We start from the raw sequence: 18,977 nt of genomic DNA on the forward strand, positions 1-18,977 counted from the left end.
TTTTCTCCTTCAATGCATTATGTATGTTAACCCATTGCCTTCTTGCCTACATGGTTTCTGCTGAGTTGTCCAAATTTATTCTTACTGATTCTTCTTTGTAGTTGGCTTTTCGAGTATCCCTGGTTGCTCTTAAAATTTTCTCTTTATTTTTTTATTTTTGGCAAGTTTGATGGTAATATGTCTTGGTGACTTTCTTTTGGGATCTACATTGTATGGGATTTGATAAGGATCTTGGATTAATATCCTTTCATCTTTCACAGTGTCAGGGAAGTTTCCTGCCAACAAATCTTCAACAATTCTCTCTGTATTTTCTGTTACCCCTCCCTGTTCTGGAATTCTAATCACATGCAAATTATTCTTCTTGTTAGAGTCCCACATGATTCTTAGGATTTCTTCATTTTTTAAAATTCTTTTATCTGATTTTTCTTCAAAGATATTGGTGCCATGTGCCTTATCCTCCATCTCCCCAATTCTGCACTCCATTTCCTCAATTCTGCTCCTTTGACTTCCTACTGAGTTGTCTAATTCTGTAATTTTATGGTTAATCTTTTCTATTTCTGAATATTGTGTCTCTGTGGATTCTTGCAGCTTATTAAATTTTTCATCATGTGTTTGAACAATCTTTTTAATTTCTTTAACTGCTTTATCTGTGTTCCTTGGCTTTTCTGTACATTGCCTGATTTCATTTCTGATGTTGTTCCTGATGTCTTCCCTGATGTCTTGAAGCGTTCTGTGTATTAATCTTTTGTATTCTACATCTGGCAATTCCAGGAATACATCTTCATCCAGGAGAGACCTAAATTCTCTGTTTTGGGAGTTTGTAGAAGCAATCATGGTCTGTTTCCTTATGCGATTTGAGATTGACTGCTCTCTCTGAGCCATCTATAAGTTATTGTAATAATTTATTTTATGTTTGCTCACTGCGTCCTATCTTCTTACTTTGTTTTGTTTCAGTATACCTGGTTTGGCTACTAGAGTGAGCTAACTTGGTCATTGGAGCCTTCGAAGCACTAATGTCCTGTTACCAGATGGCTAGAGCTGTTACCAGGTATATGAGCCTATGAGTCCATTCACTATTCTTGATTAGGTTCAGCTCAGGTGTCCTGATAGTCAGTCAGCTAGTGTGTGGTGTAGCCTCTCACCTACTATCTTAGAGGAGTAGTGGTGATGGTTGTATGCACTGGTTTCTGGTAGCAGCAGGGGATCATACTCTGAGGAGGGCAGGGTGCTGACAGCCTTCCCCCAAGTGCCAGAGAGGAAGGAGCATCTCTGTTCTCTAGAATGCTTTAGTGGATGGGCTCTGCACCTGTACCTTAGGCACCCAATGCTTATACGTGTAAAATTGGTAGGCACCACTATCCTCGGACCTCTTTTGTGGGTGGCTAGGTCATGTAGATAGAGCCTCAGCCCTCAGGTCCCTGCTGTGGGAAGGTGAGGCTCTGTTTAATAGATAAAACAGCATCAGACCTCCAAAACCTGCCTGTCCACTGCACAGCTGAAACAATTACAGTCAGACCTCAAACAGATTTGCTTTTGCATTATAATAGCCACCTGGTTCCATGTAGGGGTGAAAGCCAAAGTGTGTGGGTTGCTTATGCCTGGACTGGAGCTGTTTCTACTCTGAGCTTCCAGTTAGCGGAGTTGGGAAGGTATTTTTCCCCAGTTTGTTAATTTGCTCCTCCCAGGCCAGGAGAATGGGACAGAAAAAGCAGGGCATGTTCTTTCTCAGGCCCAGGGAATTCAACTGTTAATGAAGCCAGCTGGGGCAGGGAGGGGAGGGATCAGATAGGTATTAGAGAGTACTTTCAGAAGGAGCTATTAGAACCACGTGGAAAATTAGACAAAATCACTTATCTTGTGTCGAGAGTGCTATTTTATCTCAGATTCCAGAGGCGTGTGTAGCTTGTATGTGCTGGCTGGGTTCTCACAGAGATTGCCCCAGGGGGTTAGGGCTGTGTCCTGTGCTTGCCATGTCTCAAGAAACTACCATCAGCCCTACCACATTCATGCCAAAGAACAGCACCAAGGAATCAGAGCTGAGGTGCTGTGTGGGCTCGGCAACTTGTCGCTGCTTCTGCATGGTCTCTTGCTCCCCTGTCACTCAGGTCAATTCCTTAGTTTTGTGTTTGATACTCAGCATTCATCGATTGTCACAAATGTAATCGATTCACTTGTTTTTTTGGGTCTTTGTTGCAAGAGAGTTCAGTAGAAGCTTCTGACTAGTTAGCCATCTTGGCCCCACCCTCCACACTACTTTCAAACATTAGTACATCTAAGACTCACAATAACCCTATGATGATTAAAAAATGAGAAGACTGAAGCACAGAAATTTTAGGTGACTTGCCAAGGTCTCACAGATAATGATTTGACTCAGGTATTCTGGCCTGTAGTCTATGATCTTATAAAGTATGCTGCCATTGACATTGGTGCACATTAACGCACATGTGTTTTTGCTGAAAAAGTTTTCTATGATGTTCAAAACCAGCTCCAGGAATCTTTGCTTTTCCATATACTTTGTATATAAACCTGCCCTGAAGGTGTTCTTAACCTAGAGTCCATGGACCACCAAGAAGTCATTTGATAGAATTCAGGCAGTTCGTGAAATTGAATGATAAAAAGGACATCTAACTGAAATTTAGCATTTCCTTAAATTAATTATATAAGCTACAAAACATAGAAGTATTTATTAGCAGAATCCATGACTTCGTCACCACTGAAAAACATGGGTAGTTCATAGCACATTACAGTTCTTGTAGATTGCTCGAAACATTGTTTATATTCATCATTATATTAAAATTATTGCAGTTATTAGACCCACCACTAAATCTCATTCCATGAATTAATAAACAAACACTTAGATTACTGTATAATATTTTTTATTATTTTGATAATAAATAACCTCCATTTTAATTCCATGGATTTCATTTCATGCATTTAAAACCATTATTCTGAGAAGAATCCACAGGCTTCACTAGAAGAGCCAAAAAAAAAAAAAAACTTGAAAGTCTCTGCCCTAACCCTCTCTTCAGTGTTTACATATTCTTTTTCTGTCTTTCCTACCCAGTGCATCTGGATCTATACTTTTGATACTTGAATACTTATCCAGAACTCTGTTGTTGTTGTTAGGTGCTATCGAGTTGGTTCCAACTCATAGTTCTGCACAACAGAACAAAACGCTGCCAGGTCCTGTGCCATCCTTACAATTATTGTTATGTTTGAGCCCATTGTTGCAGTCACTGTGTCAATCCACCTCACTGAAGGTCTTCCTCTTTTCCACTGACCCTGTACTTTGCCCAGCATGATGTCCTTCTCCAGGGACTGATCCCTCCTGATGATATGTCCAAAGTTAGTAAGACGCAGCCTCGCCATCCTTGCTTCTAAGGAGCATTCTGGTTGTCCTTCTTCCAAGACAGGTTTGTTCACTCTTTTGCCAGTCCATGGTATATTCAGTATTCTTTACCAACACCATAATTCAAATGCCTCAGCTCTTCTTTAGTCTTCCTTATTCATTGTCCAGCTTTCACATGCATATAAGGTGATTAAAAATACCATGGCTTGGGGCAGGTGCACCTTAGTCTTCAAGGTGACATCTTTGCTTTTCAACACTTGAAAGAGGTCCTTTGCAGCAGATTTACCCAATGCAATGCGTCTTGTGATTTCTTGACTGCTGCTTCCATGGCTGTTGATTGTGGATCCAAGTAAAATGAAATCCTCGACTTCAATCTTTTCTCCGTTTATCATGATGTTGCTTATTGGTCCAGTTGTGAGGGATTTTGTTTTCTTTATGTCGAGGTACAATCCATACTGAAGGCTGTGGTCTCTGATCTTCATTAGTAAGGACTTGAAGCACTTCCAGAACTCTACTCTTCCCTAAACCCAGGTTCACATTTTCAGCATTCTGTTAGACTTTTTTGTGTGAGTATGCTACTAACATCTTAACCTCAAATAACAAAATGCATCAACTGAGCTCACTAATTTGTTTCTCTTTCTAGTGCCCAACTTTTCGGTTGACCAGCATCTCTATATTTCCTGTAGTTCTGACTCAAAACCACAGAAACATCTTCGATTCTTTATTGTTCATTCTCAGTTCCACTCAAGTGTTTTGTTACTTTCCCCCTCCCCATATTTGCTCTTCTATTGTTCCTTGTATTTGTTCCTTTGTTTTCACTCCTGAGTTTATTACCTTCATTTTGTCCCATTTGAATAAATGCAATGGTCTCTCCTTTGGTTTTCATTTTTCCTACCCAGTGCTGATTCATGCCAGCTGCAGACTCTTAGTAAAGTGTCAGAAGTAAAGGCCATCCCGTCCACAAAATCTCTTTATAGACTTAAGTTTTTTTTTATTTTTTTTAAAAAAAAAAGTACAGCTTGAAAAATGTGTGCCTGTATAAAAAAAAAAATTAATATCACTGTAATCCTAGGAAGTATTTTCATTAAGTCTTTTTAAATTAATGCATAAACCAAAAACCAAACCCAGTGCCGTCGAATCGATTCTGACTCATAGCGACCCTATGAGACAGAGTAGAATTGCCCCATAGAGTTTCCAAGGAGCACCTGGTAGATTTGAACTGCTGACCCTTTGGTTAGTAGCTGTAGCACAACCACTACACCACAAGGGTTTCCAAATTAAAGCATATATATCCTATCATTTTTAATAAACATACTATATCTGAGAAATTTCTGTGTCACTAACACTGTTCTGTCTAGTTATAAGAGAACATACCATAATTTACATAGCTATTGCTCTATATTTTACCATTTAGATTTTTTCCAGTTTGTACTTTTATAGATAATCATGTTATGGACATAATTTAAAAAATACTTTCCACAATATCTGCACTTGGAAATCCAGCGATTTTTGAAATTCATCTCAAATGTCATCTCTCAAATATGTATTTAAAAATTCTTTCTCCTTTTGCTTTCCTCCACATGTTCCAACAATATAATACACGCTTTGAGACTGGACCGTGTCTTATTCAATTTGTCTCTCCATGAATGGTGGGTGGAACAATAAACATTAAGTTTCTGGAGCAAAGGTTAGAAATCTGTTAGGGGCCACTCAACATTTTTGTTTTAGAAATCTCACTCCCAATAAATAAAGTTAGTAAATAATTCCTGAGGAAAGTGTAAAGAAAAGGCAAAGCTAGTGTTCTCAGTTGCAGTAGTTATTTGATGAACCAAAACTGTTCATAACGATCTCATGGAAGAAAGAATTCTAAGTAGCTTTAACATATTAGAATGGATTAAACAGGGTGAAAAGTTTTTTTTTTTTTTAATTTACATCATCTGCTATGTTTAATATTTTTGAAACGTACACATACATATACACACACATTACAGTGAATGATTTCTATACAAACAGGGAGAGTTTTGAATGCAAATTAACCTGGTGGAGAGAAATACACAGACAGATACTGGGGCATGTAAAAAGCAGGCGTTTTTAGGAGGAACAGGAAGTGATAAAGTCAGCCTTTCGTAGAGAATGCAAATCAGAGGAAAGAAAATCCCTTCTGGTTTTTATATTTCCTACATGTCTGTAAAAGTTACAAACTCACAGATTACAGAATATATAAATAAATCTGATTAAGGCTTTAGTTTAAATACCATGCAATTGCAGTCCAGGAAAATGAGAATTATATTTAACTTTTTTGATTATATTAAACTTATCTAATTTATTTCATAATGCATTTTTAATCATTTACAATTTTTGCCTTTTATTTTTAGAGCAATCCAAACTGAAAAATCTTTTTAGATGTTCTCATAGACAGGAGAGTTAGAAGTCACTTAAAGTTGTGGGATTCACTGTGGGTAGAATAAACAATGCCAAATGCTGCTTTATTAAGGATTATTCCTGTCTGTGTGGGCTACACATTTTACAGATGTATTAGGTAATATATTGCACCATGTAATCATTGTTAACTTCTGCTCACACTCCTCTGCCTAAAGATGTATGGGCATAATGCCATTAAAATATAAAATCTCTAGATATCTTCACTCCCTGTAACAAATGAGATTAACTTAAAAAAAATCTTCTAAAATTATTTTATTATAACTGTATAAAGCATCACTGTATTGAAAACAAATAAATGGTTCAATGTGGCCAAATATTCCCTGAAAGTGCCAAAGTCCACATAAGAAAAGCTCAATTTCAAAGTCAAATTTAGCAGATGCTAGATTACAGAAGGAATGTAGGCTCAGATTAAAATCTTTAAGAAGGAATGAAAGGTTCTGAGGAGGAAGAATTTAGAAGACAGAGAAGGTCAGAATGCATTGATGTAGACTGCCCTGTGTTAGGGTAATGGGGGAAGGGCGAATAACAGCACTGCATTGCTACGTGCTAGGTGGAATGTACTTGAGGAAAAACATCTGAGAAAAATGTTCAGCAAGTTCAGCTTCTAAAAAACACCTATGACTTTACTTACTAAGAACCTGGTGAACCGTAATTTAGTTCGACCCACTAAGAGAGATTTCTCTATACTGGTTCCAGTACCTGCCCTGTTTTTTATTATTGGTTTTGTTTTTGTGGATCATTGTGTAGTTATGTGAACAGTTCGGCTTTTAACGAGAGTGCACATCCATAGTCTTCACTGATTCACACTGGTTACGCCTAGTATCAAGTATGGTGCATTAATTGTAACAATTCTCAGTCTTTCAATAAAGACAGCTACTATACAACCAATGTAGAATTTTCTATAGTACATAAATATTTGTGAGGAGCAAGATTTCACCTAGGCCTACATGCCTGATAAACTCAAAGGGCAGGAACACTTGAGGTATACTCACTTGTCAGGGTACACAGACCATCCTAGGCTCCCTCTCATATCTTCAAACTCAGGAGACCTCTCAGTGCCACCTTCCTCATTAAGATGGTGGAGAGAATGAATGGTTGATAACATTTCTCGGAAACCTCAGAGGACCATCTTCCATTTTTTCTCCATATGAAATATTTCAACATTTTTACCCAAGGTTTTGTCAATGGGGCATGATAACTCTGGTCGATGAACTATGTCAACAAGCAGTAATTATGTGAAAGCCATCTGCATTTCTGAACATACATTAATCTTTGCCTGTTAAAAAAATACTAGAACTCTTACTATGAGAAATGTTAAACATGGGTCTTCGGTTTTGTGTTTAACATGATGCTTAACATCTTTAAAAAGTTCTGGGTGCTTTTGAATATGTCACGAGGACCGACTTAGCAAAATATGCTTCTATAAATTTTGCATTTAAGGAATTGAAAAACAACACATGCCCTCTCAAGGGTTTAGTCTTTGAATTCAGTAAGTGTTGTATCTGGGAAGCAAATGTTAATTGTACATATAGTGAAATAAGATAGTGAATAAAAAAATTAATAGTTTAATAATACTTATTCAGAACTCCCAGAATGGCAAATTATTCTGGATACAACTGGTTAGGGATGATTTTCTTTAGTTTCTTGTTCTTTGTGAATTAAATATAATCTATAGAAGGAGAAGGAGATGAGGCAAATGCAGCCAACGTCTGATTAGATAAAAATTTCCCCTTGAGCTGAGAGATACAGGAAGAAAAGAACTCATGTAAAGGAGGTGAAAAGGGAAGGCTGAGGGTCATGAAAGACAAAACTTTCAATTCACTATTTTTTGGGAGGTCAACCCTGAAGATCTTTAATGGCCAAATCCGTCGCTAGTACAAGTCTGCTATATGTTTTCTAGTGATTCATATTCTTTGTTTCCAAAAAGTCCTGAACTTCCAATCTGATGTTCTCCTCAACTCAGATTAAAATTAGGAAACAGAAGTGCATGCTAATAGATATTATACCATTTCTTTATTCTTGAGAATGATTTTCCAAAACCTGAATCTTCAGCTCAGCTAAGCAAAGCCAGTGATTCCAGCCTGATTTTTCTGTTTAGTCTACAGCTCATGTTTGGGGCAAGCATTTCAAGAACATATGTCAATTATTAGCTGAGAGACTACTGTATGCCAGAGATTTATAGACTTTAAAACAAAACAAAAAATATGATAGAACCCTTCTCATTACTATAACTAATACAACCATAATACAAAAAAGAAAGAAAATTTTACTGTAATACTTCCAAAAAGAAACATTTTAGTTATAAATCATCCATTTTCTGTGTTCTGTGTTCACTATTTTCCTTCTAAAAGAGCCTGAAATAAAATAGGCCCAACTATGACATCATCATTTTGACTCATACGGCCTTCTTTAAAATTACCACAATGAACTTTGCCAGAACTATACAATTCTCCAACACTGTAAGACTTGAGGTGGGATGCAGAGGGCTTGTTTATATTGATAGCAAGCTTCAGCACCCTAAGTTGTCGAGAGAGTTCATTTCTAGGTCCTCACCAGCACTGTGGATAAAATAGAAATGTGAGTGAAATTTTACACACCAACCAGGGGAGTATGGGTTCTCTAAGATGGTCTCTTGATTTCTAAAGCCATTCTGACCACTTGATGATTGATCTAGGCTCATCCTTTCTGTAGAAACTATGCTCCAAAAATTATTGCTCCTCATACTACAAACCTCCCAGCTTTGCTTCTCTGTATATGACTGGAAGATTCATTAAAAATAATGTAGTTTTCACTTTCTAATTTGAAACTTGACATACTGCCTTCAACAGCCCAATGTAAACTTAGTTCTCTACCTGCTTCCCTATCATCAATGGAGATTACGGATGTTGTGGGTAATATTTTGTTAATGATAACAGGATTACAGGTAGTCCCCGATTTATGATGTATTCGAGCTAAAATGAACTGCACTTGCAATCATCCATTTTTTTGTACATCTTTTTGTTAGTAACATGTACTACGTACAATGTTGCAGCAGGTGATTTGCTGATGTTGTCATTCTCAGGTATTTACAACCCCCAAAGATAAATAAAGACTGTGCTTAGAAAGATACTGATAATAAAAGGCAATAATAATTAAAACTAAAAAAAAAAAAAAAAAGCTTAGGTATTTGACTTACTTCAGAACCTATTTACAATGGAATAGTCATCGGAATGTAACCCCGCTATAAGTTGGTGACTACCTGTATTATATTTGTATCAAGGGAAAATTACAGCCAATAATAATAGCTTAATAATTAACATATTTTGAATGCTTTCTATATTCCAGGCACCTTTTTTTTTTTTACCAATTCCCAGACTTGCTTAACCTGAACTGACGCTTCTTCAACTTGAGCATTGATTCCTGGATCAACATCTGAGCATGGCCCCCAACCTATGTACTTATAATATGGCCCTTCATGTATGTTCTACTCTTAACTAATGTCTGGAAACCCTGGTAGGGTAGTGGTTAGGTGCTACAGCTACTAACTAAAACGTTGGCAGTTTGAATCCTCAGGCGCTCCTTGGAAACGCTGTGGGGCAGTTCTACTCTGTCCTATAGGGTCGCTATGAGTCGGAATCGACTCGATGGCAATGGGTTTGGTTTGCTTTTTGTTGATGTTGAACATCACCTAATGTTGAACAATGGGCTCAGGCGTAACAGCGATTGTTAGAATGGTGCAGGACCAGCCAGTGTTTCCCTCTGTTGTGCCCAGGGTCACTATGAGTCTGAATCAACTCGATGGCACCTAACAACAAATGTTGGACATTGTTTTGTTTTTAATTTTGCTGTCATAACTGACAACATCTACGCGTGTCTTTTCTATATGAATTGCCTTCCTATTGTGACCCCAGACTGCACACTGCATCGCTATTCTTCCCATCTGTTCTGGATCAGTTCCCAGGCTCCGTCCCTTCTGCTTTGCACTATCTAGAGATGGCCCAGCATTGCAGAGAATTGACCAACATTTTGTTTGTCCTATAATTGAGCAGGAAAGTAAGAGTTAAAATGAAGCATCCAAACTTTTAATTTCCTGCTCCCTGCTTATTTTGAACTATAAGTTCAGAAATAAGTTCAAAATAACAGAGAAAAGAATTCTGGTATGATGTCTATTTATAGTCTGGAGGCAGAATCCCCCCTTAAGAAATCTGTGGTTTTGCTCATAAGGCCTTCTACTGATTGGATGAGACCCATGCACATTATGTAGGATGACCTTCTTCATTAAAGGCCTACTGATTTAAATGCTAATCACAGGTAAATACTTCATAATGACATCTAGACTTAGTGTTTGCCCAAACAGCTGGGCACCATAGCTTGGCCAAGTTGACACATGGAAGTAATCATCACACGTGTATTACGTGAGAGACAACTATTCATGTAATATATTAACTCATCTAATTATCACAACTTTTTGAGACACATACAATTATTGTAATACTCATTTTATAAACAGAGAAGCTGAATATCGAGTGTTTCAGAACAGGGAAGTCACATGCTAGAGAACACAGAATAGTAAATGTTAAAGCCTGGATGTGAACCTAGGCCTTGTGGCTCCAGAGCCAATGCTTTTAATTTAACCAAATTTGAGAACCACTCATCGTATTGCAGATATCTGAGAGTCTTCCACAGTTTGTAATTATTCTTTTTCTCTGCAAATCATCTCTCCTTACTGCTCTACTTACAGTAATGTCACCACCATTCTCCTAGTCAGTTACAACCTCAGAGTTCTTTGACTTCCTCTCCCTTGTTCCCAAATCCAAGTTTTATCAATTCTTCTTTGTGACTGAAGGTTGAAAATTAATTAGATGGATGTAATAATAATAAGAAAGGCAAGGCTGTGAAAAAAAAATGGAACCCTTATACATTCCTGGAGGTAATGTAAAATGATGTAGCCCTTTTGAAAAACAATTTGGCAATTCCTTAAATGTAGAGTTACCATATGACCCAGCAAGTCCACTCCTAGGTATATATCCAACAGAACTGAAAATATATGTTCACACAAAAATGTGTTCACTAATAGCAGCATTACTCATAATAGTTAAAAAGGGCTAACAACCCAAAAGTCCATTATCAGATGAACGGATAAACAAGTGTGGTATACCTAAATGATGAAATATCATTCAATGGGAAAAGGAATGAAGTACTGATACATCATGCTGGCTGAAAAAAAAGACACAAAATGTCTCATATTGTATGATTTCATTTATATGAAATGTCCAGTGTGGACAGAAAGTGGATTAGTGGTTGCCAGCAGCCAGGCAGAAGGGAAATGTGGAGTGACAGCTAATGGGTATGGGGTTTCCTTTTGATAGAATGTTATGGAATTAGTGGTGATGGATGCAACAACACTGTAAATATATGAAAAACACTAAATTTTATACTTTAAAATGGCATTTTTATGAAATATAAAAAAACAGAGGAAAATATCAGGCAAATTGAAAATTTAATTGGTCTTTGTAATTTTTGATAGACAAATATAGCATGTTTATTTAAATCATTGAGGAAAATAATCTATTATGTTTTTAAAACACCATTTTTAAAGTAATCCAATATTATGCAAATTAAGCATCAGCAACTATAGACAAATTCACTTTTCAAATAATCTTATAAATCACCTCTATTTAATCAATTGAGTGGCAATAGCTATTAATGTAAAAAGCAGCCATTGAAAATTAACTAAATTTTGATAAACATCATTTTAAAATCCACATATTATAGCCTGTAAAGTTATATTTAAATAAATTATCAAGAATAATTAAAATTAATTAATTTTTCATGTAAATAGTAAGAGATAACTTATTATTATTATATTGTAATTACATCCACTCCCCACTTATCAACATGGTTAGGTTCCGAAAATCAGGTCAGTAAGCAAAAATGGGCATAATGATTTCCTGCCCCAGCCTCCCCTTCTACCCGGCCCTAGCCCTCCCAGCAAGGGCAAGCCCTTCCTCTGCTTGCGGGAATATGAATCCATGCAGGGAGCTGCTGCCTGGATGTCCTCAGCCACCTGGCATCCCAGCTCAGGCTCTGAGGTGTACACAGTGTCTGCATGCAAGGCAAGCACAGGGTGGAGGATGGGGTGTCCCGGAAGATGAGTCTAGAGGAGGGAGGGGAGGCACCAGCCTGGAGAAGCCTGAGTGTCAAGCACCCAGAGGGTTCCACCCTGGGTTTATATACCCTGGGGTTAGCTCCGCTCTTCCCTTTGCGCTCCCTGGACGAGCTTCTCTCCAAGAAGGTGTGCGGAGAGGCGGGCTTGTTAATATGTAAAATAGTTGGATAGTTCTTAGAATTGTTGTAAATGCAAAATGTGGGATAACCAGGGAGTCCATAAGTGAAGAGTAGGTGTATATTAAATCTACAGAAAATTCACATTTTCTCTAATATTTTTGCCACCGTATCTTCTAACTCAGAATAGGAGAATATGATGATTTCTATAAGGGTCTTGGAAAATCATAGTTTTAGTTTCCTTGCATGGGCCAGACTTTCTAAGGAAACCCAGGTGTGAGCTTGGTATTGGGTAATCATGAAAAAAATGTCTGAGCAGATACTCAAAATTAAAAGCACATTTCGAGAGAATGCTTTCGAGAGTGTTGTCTTTTATTATTTCATTATTTATTTAAATTATCACAAAATTCCGTATGATGCCAAATAGCTTTTTTGGGTGGAAATTTAAAGCGAGTATTTTAAGTTCAATACAAAGGCCCTGTTAAGAGCAGTCAGTGTAACTTTGTTTTGGTTTTTACTTGTGATTTTTTTTTTTTTTCCTTAAGCCTAACAGTTAACTTCTGTGGTCCCAGAAGCATCCTGCCAAGTCCCATGGTATAGGTACTGACAAAGACGCATCAGAGCAGAAAGCTTTCTTTTGGGTTTTCATACAGTGCTTACCTTGCTCTCAGCCAAGATAAGCAAAAATGTGTTTCAGTTCAATACTGTGTTTTCATCCCAACTGGCTCCCCTGCTTTCTGACTTCCCTATTTGCGATCTGCCAGCTTCCAAGCTGCAGCTGGGCCTAAAAAACTCCCAGCTAGTAATAGGAGTCGGGTCCACTCTCAATTATGCTACTTGCAATGGAATCAGCTTTTTCTTCCTGAAGGAATTATTTTTAAATAACTTTCCTTTAATAAAACCAGCTGTGATGAGGCTTTAGCATCAACTAATGCTAACTGAGAGAGTGGCTGCAACAATGGGCTCAAACATAGCAAGGACTGTGAGGATGGTACAGGACCGGGCCGTGTTTCGTTTTGTTGTACATAGGGTTGCTGTGAGTTGGAACCCACTCGGTGGCACTTAACCAAAACAACATTAAAAGTATACGCCCTTGCGACACAGGTACCCAGCGTTTTCCTTTAGACCTTGATGAAAGCATTAGTAAGAAGAAAACCTCAGTGCTGCTCTGTCTTCTCAGAGGAGAAGGCAGGGAACTGTAAGGATTCCAAGCTACAGATTTAGCTCTAAGAGATCTGTTTGTTTGTTTCTTTTGTTTGGATTTGCTTATTTATTTTTTTTTTTTAGAGAAAGGAACCACATATTGCACTTTTCTTTACTCACCCGCTCATACAGAAAACCACTTACCGAGTCCCTCCACCCACAAGATAACCTTTGAGGGATATCAATATAAAGTCCTTAGTAGACAGGATTGTCTAGCAGTCCCGAATGACTTTTCTGTCCTCCTTTTTCTGTGAAACTGGTACAACAGCTTCCTTTTATAATAAGCAATGGAGAATACACCCAACCACCTTAAAGGCACAATTTTAGGCATGAGAGGCTCCTTCTAGAACAATTCAGTCTTGCTAGACATTGGAGTGTTTCAAGGTTGGGCAACACTGTGACCATCTCTTCTGGCGGCTCTACAAGGAGCAGCCTGAAAGATTTTACCCAGCTAATTAGTGCTTTGGTCCCCCTAACTGGGGTGATCCCTACATGAGTCTAAATCTAATTGTTCCAAGAAAACAAGAGTCATTTTTGGTTTCTTCCTTATCATGTATGTTCTACATCCAGGTAGGATGGTGGTTATGAAAATAAGTCTCAGGAAAGAAATACCACAGAGTAAATAAGTTATGTCTGTTTTAAACAACATTTGAAACAGTGTCTTAGTTTCCTGTTGCTGCTGTAACACAAACACCACAAATAAGTGGCTTTAATGGACAGAAATTTATTTTCTCACAATTCTGGAGGCTGTAAGTCCAAACCAGGATCTTGGCCCTGTCAATCCCTTATGTGTCCCTAGCCTCAGAGGTTCCCTAGTTCTTGGTGCTCTTCACAAGGCAGCTGTCTTCCCCTGTATGTATCTAATCTACTCTTTTTATAACTCAAAAGTGATTAGGTTTAGGATACATCCTACATTAACATAACAAAGAAAACCCTATTCACAAATAGGATTACATCCACAGGAAGAGGGGTTAGGATCCAACACATATTTTGGGGGTACACAATTCATGATGTCCTTCTCCAGGGACTGATCTCTCCAGGTAACATGTCCAAAGTATGTGAGATGAAGTCTTCCACAGTGCTCTCTGGAAGTGAGGATGGCAAGACTTCATTTTACGTAGTTGGTAGAGTAAAGCAAATTGGACTTGAAGTTTAAAAATAAATCTATTTTTCCATCTCAAACCTACTACTTACAATTGGGTGATAGCTGTTATCATTAAAATGTCTGAGCCTCAGTGCCCTCATACAAAACAGTAATAGTGATATGTACATTGGTGTCTTAGCTTCCTGGGGCTACCATAACAAAATATGACAAATGGGTGACTTTAAAGAACAAAATTTATTATTTCACAGCTTTGGAAGCTGGAAGACCAAAGCAGAGTATTGGCCATGTTGATTACTTCTGAGGACTCTGAGTGAAGAACTGTTCTGTGCCTCTCTCCTAGTTTCTGGTGGTTGTTGGTAATCCTTGGCATTCTTTGCTGCATATAGATCACCCGCCTCTGTCATCTGTCTTGCCCCATATATGTGACTCCGTTTCCATGTTTGTTCTCCCGTTTTATAAAACATCACTCGGAAGGGATTATAATTAGGACCCGCCCTACTCCAGTATAATTTAGCTGATTATATCTTCAAAGGAAGATCCTATTTCCCCAAAACAAGTTTATATTCGCAGGTGCAGAGGTTAGGACTTCAACATAGTTTTGGGAGGAACACGATTCATCCCGTAACATTGGCATGAATAGTGAGTAAGATATTGTGGGTTAAAAATAATTTTTAAAATTCTATCTAAATACTAATTTATTATTTTTCTTTAATCTTACTTCCCTCCCCCAAATCAAATCCAGTCACATTTTCCTCTCTTTGGTCTAACACACCTTTCTCTTTTACACTTTTCCTATAATCTCTGAAAGATAAAACTTACATTTATTTTTCATTTACAGTAAATTTATATTAATATAAATTTTGGCCTTTCTTGATCTCTTTTAAAAAATTATCTTTTAGTATTTTTAATATGAGTATCTTGATTACAAGGTGCTCACACTCTGCAAATCATTGAGGTTGAATTAAAGAAATGATAATCAGAGTTAATTAGTGTCAGAGAAATGACAATGTGTGTGTATCCATTTTATAATTAACCCAGTGGCTTAGAGTTATTACATGTAGTTTGATAAAGTAAGTACTTATTCAATAGCTTTTATTTTACAGATTTCATGGAAATTTCTAAAACAAATCTTGTGTCTTGCACTGAGCCAGTGCTAAGCAAAATTTATTAGATGAATACCGATTTTTTAAACTTGCTCCAAAAATATTTATTGCATTTTGTAAAAATACATAAAATGTATGAGAAAAAAATTTGACTATAGCAGTCCAATAAGGAAAAACAAAACAAAATTTGTTGAATCAAAAAATGAATGATAGTGAACTTGAAACTATCTCATAAGCTTTAAGGAATTTCAACATGATACATTTCAAACCATTACAAATTAAAAAAATTAGGACTACATAAATGGCATTCAATTTCTATGCAAGTCTCAATAATAATATATTGACAATAAATTGATAGTAAAGCATAAGCCATATTCAAAAGCAGATTTGGAGAAATTCCTGACTTCATTTTTAAGTCAATCTAAATTTCTGCCATTAACTTTCTATATCTCAATAGTCTAAGAAAGTGGAGTGCATTTCTAATCCAAACTGCATAGATCAACTGTCTGATTTGTGATAGTTCCTGCCTGCTTTTATGTGTATTTATTGTCATATTTGTAGAATTTAATAGTGAGAAAATAAATTATTTTTATTTTTTTTTCCCCAAAATCTCGAATTTCTCTATCTGACAAGGCTTGCAGACGTTTTATTTGAGAGATGAGCATATCATTCATACAAATCACTTATAGATCTGTATTCATATATTTATTATATGCGTACGATCATCAGTACAAAGCTATTTATTGATCACCCACAATATGCCAGGACTGTTTTGTGTGCTGGGGGCTATAACAATGAACAAATATTGTACTGCTCTGAAAAAAATAATTTGTAATGGGAAAAGGCAGTATATTTTACTGAAATGCTCTTGTTTGTGTACCATCTTTTTTTCTAACTAACTTGTTAATCTCTTACAATAGACTATACAGCCTGTTATAGAATACCTAATACCATTTACTTCCGGATTATCTTCTCTCACATATACTCAGGCTTTGTTTGTGTTTCATATTTTAACGTTCTAGGAATCTAGCACCCCATTTCAAATTGAATTCCTCTTAAATGTGGTCTCCATTTTGCTAAACTACTATTGGGGTGATCTGATTGAATCTTTTCTGGAATGTTTCATGGTTATAAAAATACAGGGACCACACAATGTGCTTTGGCACAACAAAGGGCTGTTTTTCTGTGGTGCTCCATGTCAGTTTATTTTAATGTATTATTCTGAGGTATCATAGAATTATTTCATGCTCTTATTTTATGACATTGTAATTATAGAATTTCTTAACATAATCTTAATTTAAATGCATGGCATTATTTATTATAATAATAAAAAAGTCAAAACAGATGGACTTTTAGGAAATGAATAAAATTATGAACCTTTATTAGGTGGGATACTTTGAAGCAATTAAAAATATTTACAATCTTCAAATACCTATTGAAACTATTAAATATGTAGAAATTGCCTATAACACAGATAACTGTAAAAAGGAGGATACATGACTTTGTGAAGTAGTTTACCATGTTAGGATAAAATACAACAAAATATTAAAGATGCCTTTTATGTGTAATATAATTATAGATTTTTTTGTCTTCATAATTTCTGATATTTTACAAATTGTGTACAACAAGTATATATTAGTTTTATTATAAAGACTTTGATTTTTTGTCTAATGAATAATAATGAAAGATAAAATCATTAAAAAGAACTAGGTGCTTTTGTAATTAGTACACCTTCAAGTAAGAAAAGACCCTATTTAGAAACCAATAAGTAATACCACAATTTTAGACTTTAAATTTCAGTCAATCAAATAGAATCATTTATTCATTCAACAGGTAAATATTAATTGTCTACAATGTGGCAGACACTATATTAGGTGCTGAAGGCACACCTGTAAACAAAAGAAAGAAATATATCTGCCCCCATAGTACCTATGTTCTGAAGAGGAAGAACAACAAAAAACAAATTTATACTTAAAATACTTCGTGTGTTAAGCCGTAATAAGGGCTATGGAGAAAAGTCAGGTGAGGGGCTTAGAGATGACCAGGGTGAGAAGTTTTACAATATTTACATAGAGTAATTAGGGAAACTGTGAGTCTGAATCCGATGGCAATAACTCCGACCTGCTGCCAGATTCCGACTTATAGCGACTCTATAGGGTAGTAGAACTGCCCCGTGGACTTTCCAAGGATACCCTGCTGGATTCGAACTGCCGACCTCTTGGTTAGCAGACGTAAGCTCTTAACCACTATACCACCAAGGTTTCCCGCAGTGGCAATGGGTTTGGTTTTTTGGTAATTAGGGAAACAAGTTGCCTTGGAGTCCATTCCAACTCATAGCAACCCTACAGGACAGGGTAGAACTGCCTCGTAGGGTTTCTAAGGAGCAGCTGGTGGATTCCAACTTCGAGCTCTTAAGCACTGTGCCACCAAGTCGCTATGAGTCGGAATTGACAGCAACGGGTTTGGTTTGGGTTTAACTAGGAAAAGCCTCAACCAGAAGGTAATATTTGACCTAAGACCTGAAGAAGATTAGAGTGCAAGTCGTACACATATCTGAAGGAAAAGTATTCCTTGTAGGAAATAAAAGCATAGACCCTGTGGCTGGAGCATGTCAGGTGTGTTGGCCAACGTGTTGTGTTGGTGAATTGTGGCTGAAGCAGAATGAGGGACGGTGACAGTAGGAGATCAAGTAGGGGAACAAAGTAGAATCCAATAACTTAAGACAATATAGTCACTATGGAAATCCTGCTGGCTTAGTGGTTAAGTGCTATGGCTGCTAACCAAAAGGTCAACAGCTCGAATCCACCAGGCGGTCTTTGGAAACTCTATGGGACAGTTCTACTCTGTCCTAGAAGGGCCTTTGAGTCAGAATCAACTCTATGGCAATGAGTTTGGTATAGTCGCTATAGGGTCGCTATGGGTCAGAATCAGCCACTATATGGACTCAGATTTTTGCTCTTAATTATATGTGGGATCATTTGTGGAGGATTTAGAGTACAAAAGTGATATGATCTGGCTTACTTATATACAAGGTACACTATAGTGGGTCACTGAGTTGGAATCGACTCGGCGGCAATGGATTTTGTGTGTGTGTGTGTGTGTGTTTTATAGCTGCTATATTGAGAATAGGTTGTGAAGTTTAGAGAAACTAACAGAAATAATAAAGAAAACTGAACATGTATTATGGCATGACCGTTGTGCTCTATATTGTTTACCTACTATGTAGATATTACAAGTACAAATATGATCTAACATTCTTCATAATAACATTTTGATATAATTACAGTATGAGCATATTATTATTTACCAAAGCTTTCTTACTAAGACGTAGGTAAAATCTTAAGATTGGCTATGGGGAATTTTCTGTGCTGATTCTAATGTATGTACTGTTTTTACTATCATCTTTTTATTTCTCTGTTATTAGATTGGCTTCTAATATAAGTGCCTATACATGTTTCTCTCTGAGTCTCGCTGTCTACTTGTAACAAGGATGATAAATAAGCAGCAACAA

Source organism: Loxodonta africana, chromosome 3 (genome assembly GCF_030014295.1).
Source record: "Loxodonta africana isolate mLoxAfr1 chromosome 3, mLoxAfr1.hap2, whole genome shotgun sequence".
Classification (NCBI taxonomy): Eukaryota; Metazoa; Chordata; class Mammalia; order Proboscidea; family Elephantidae; genus Loxodonta; species Loxodonta africana.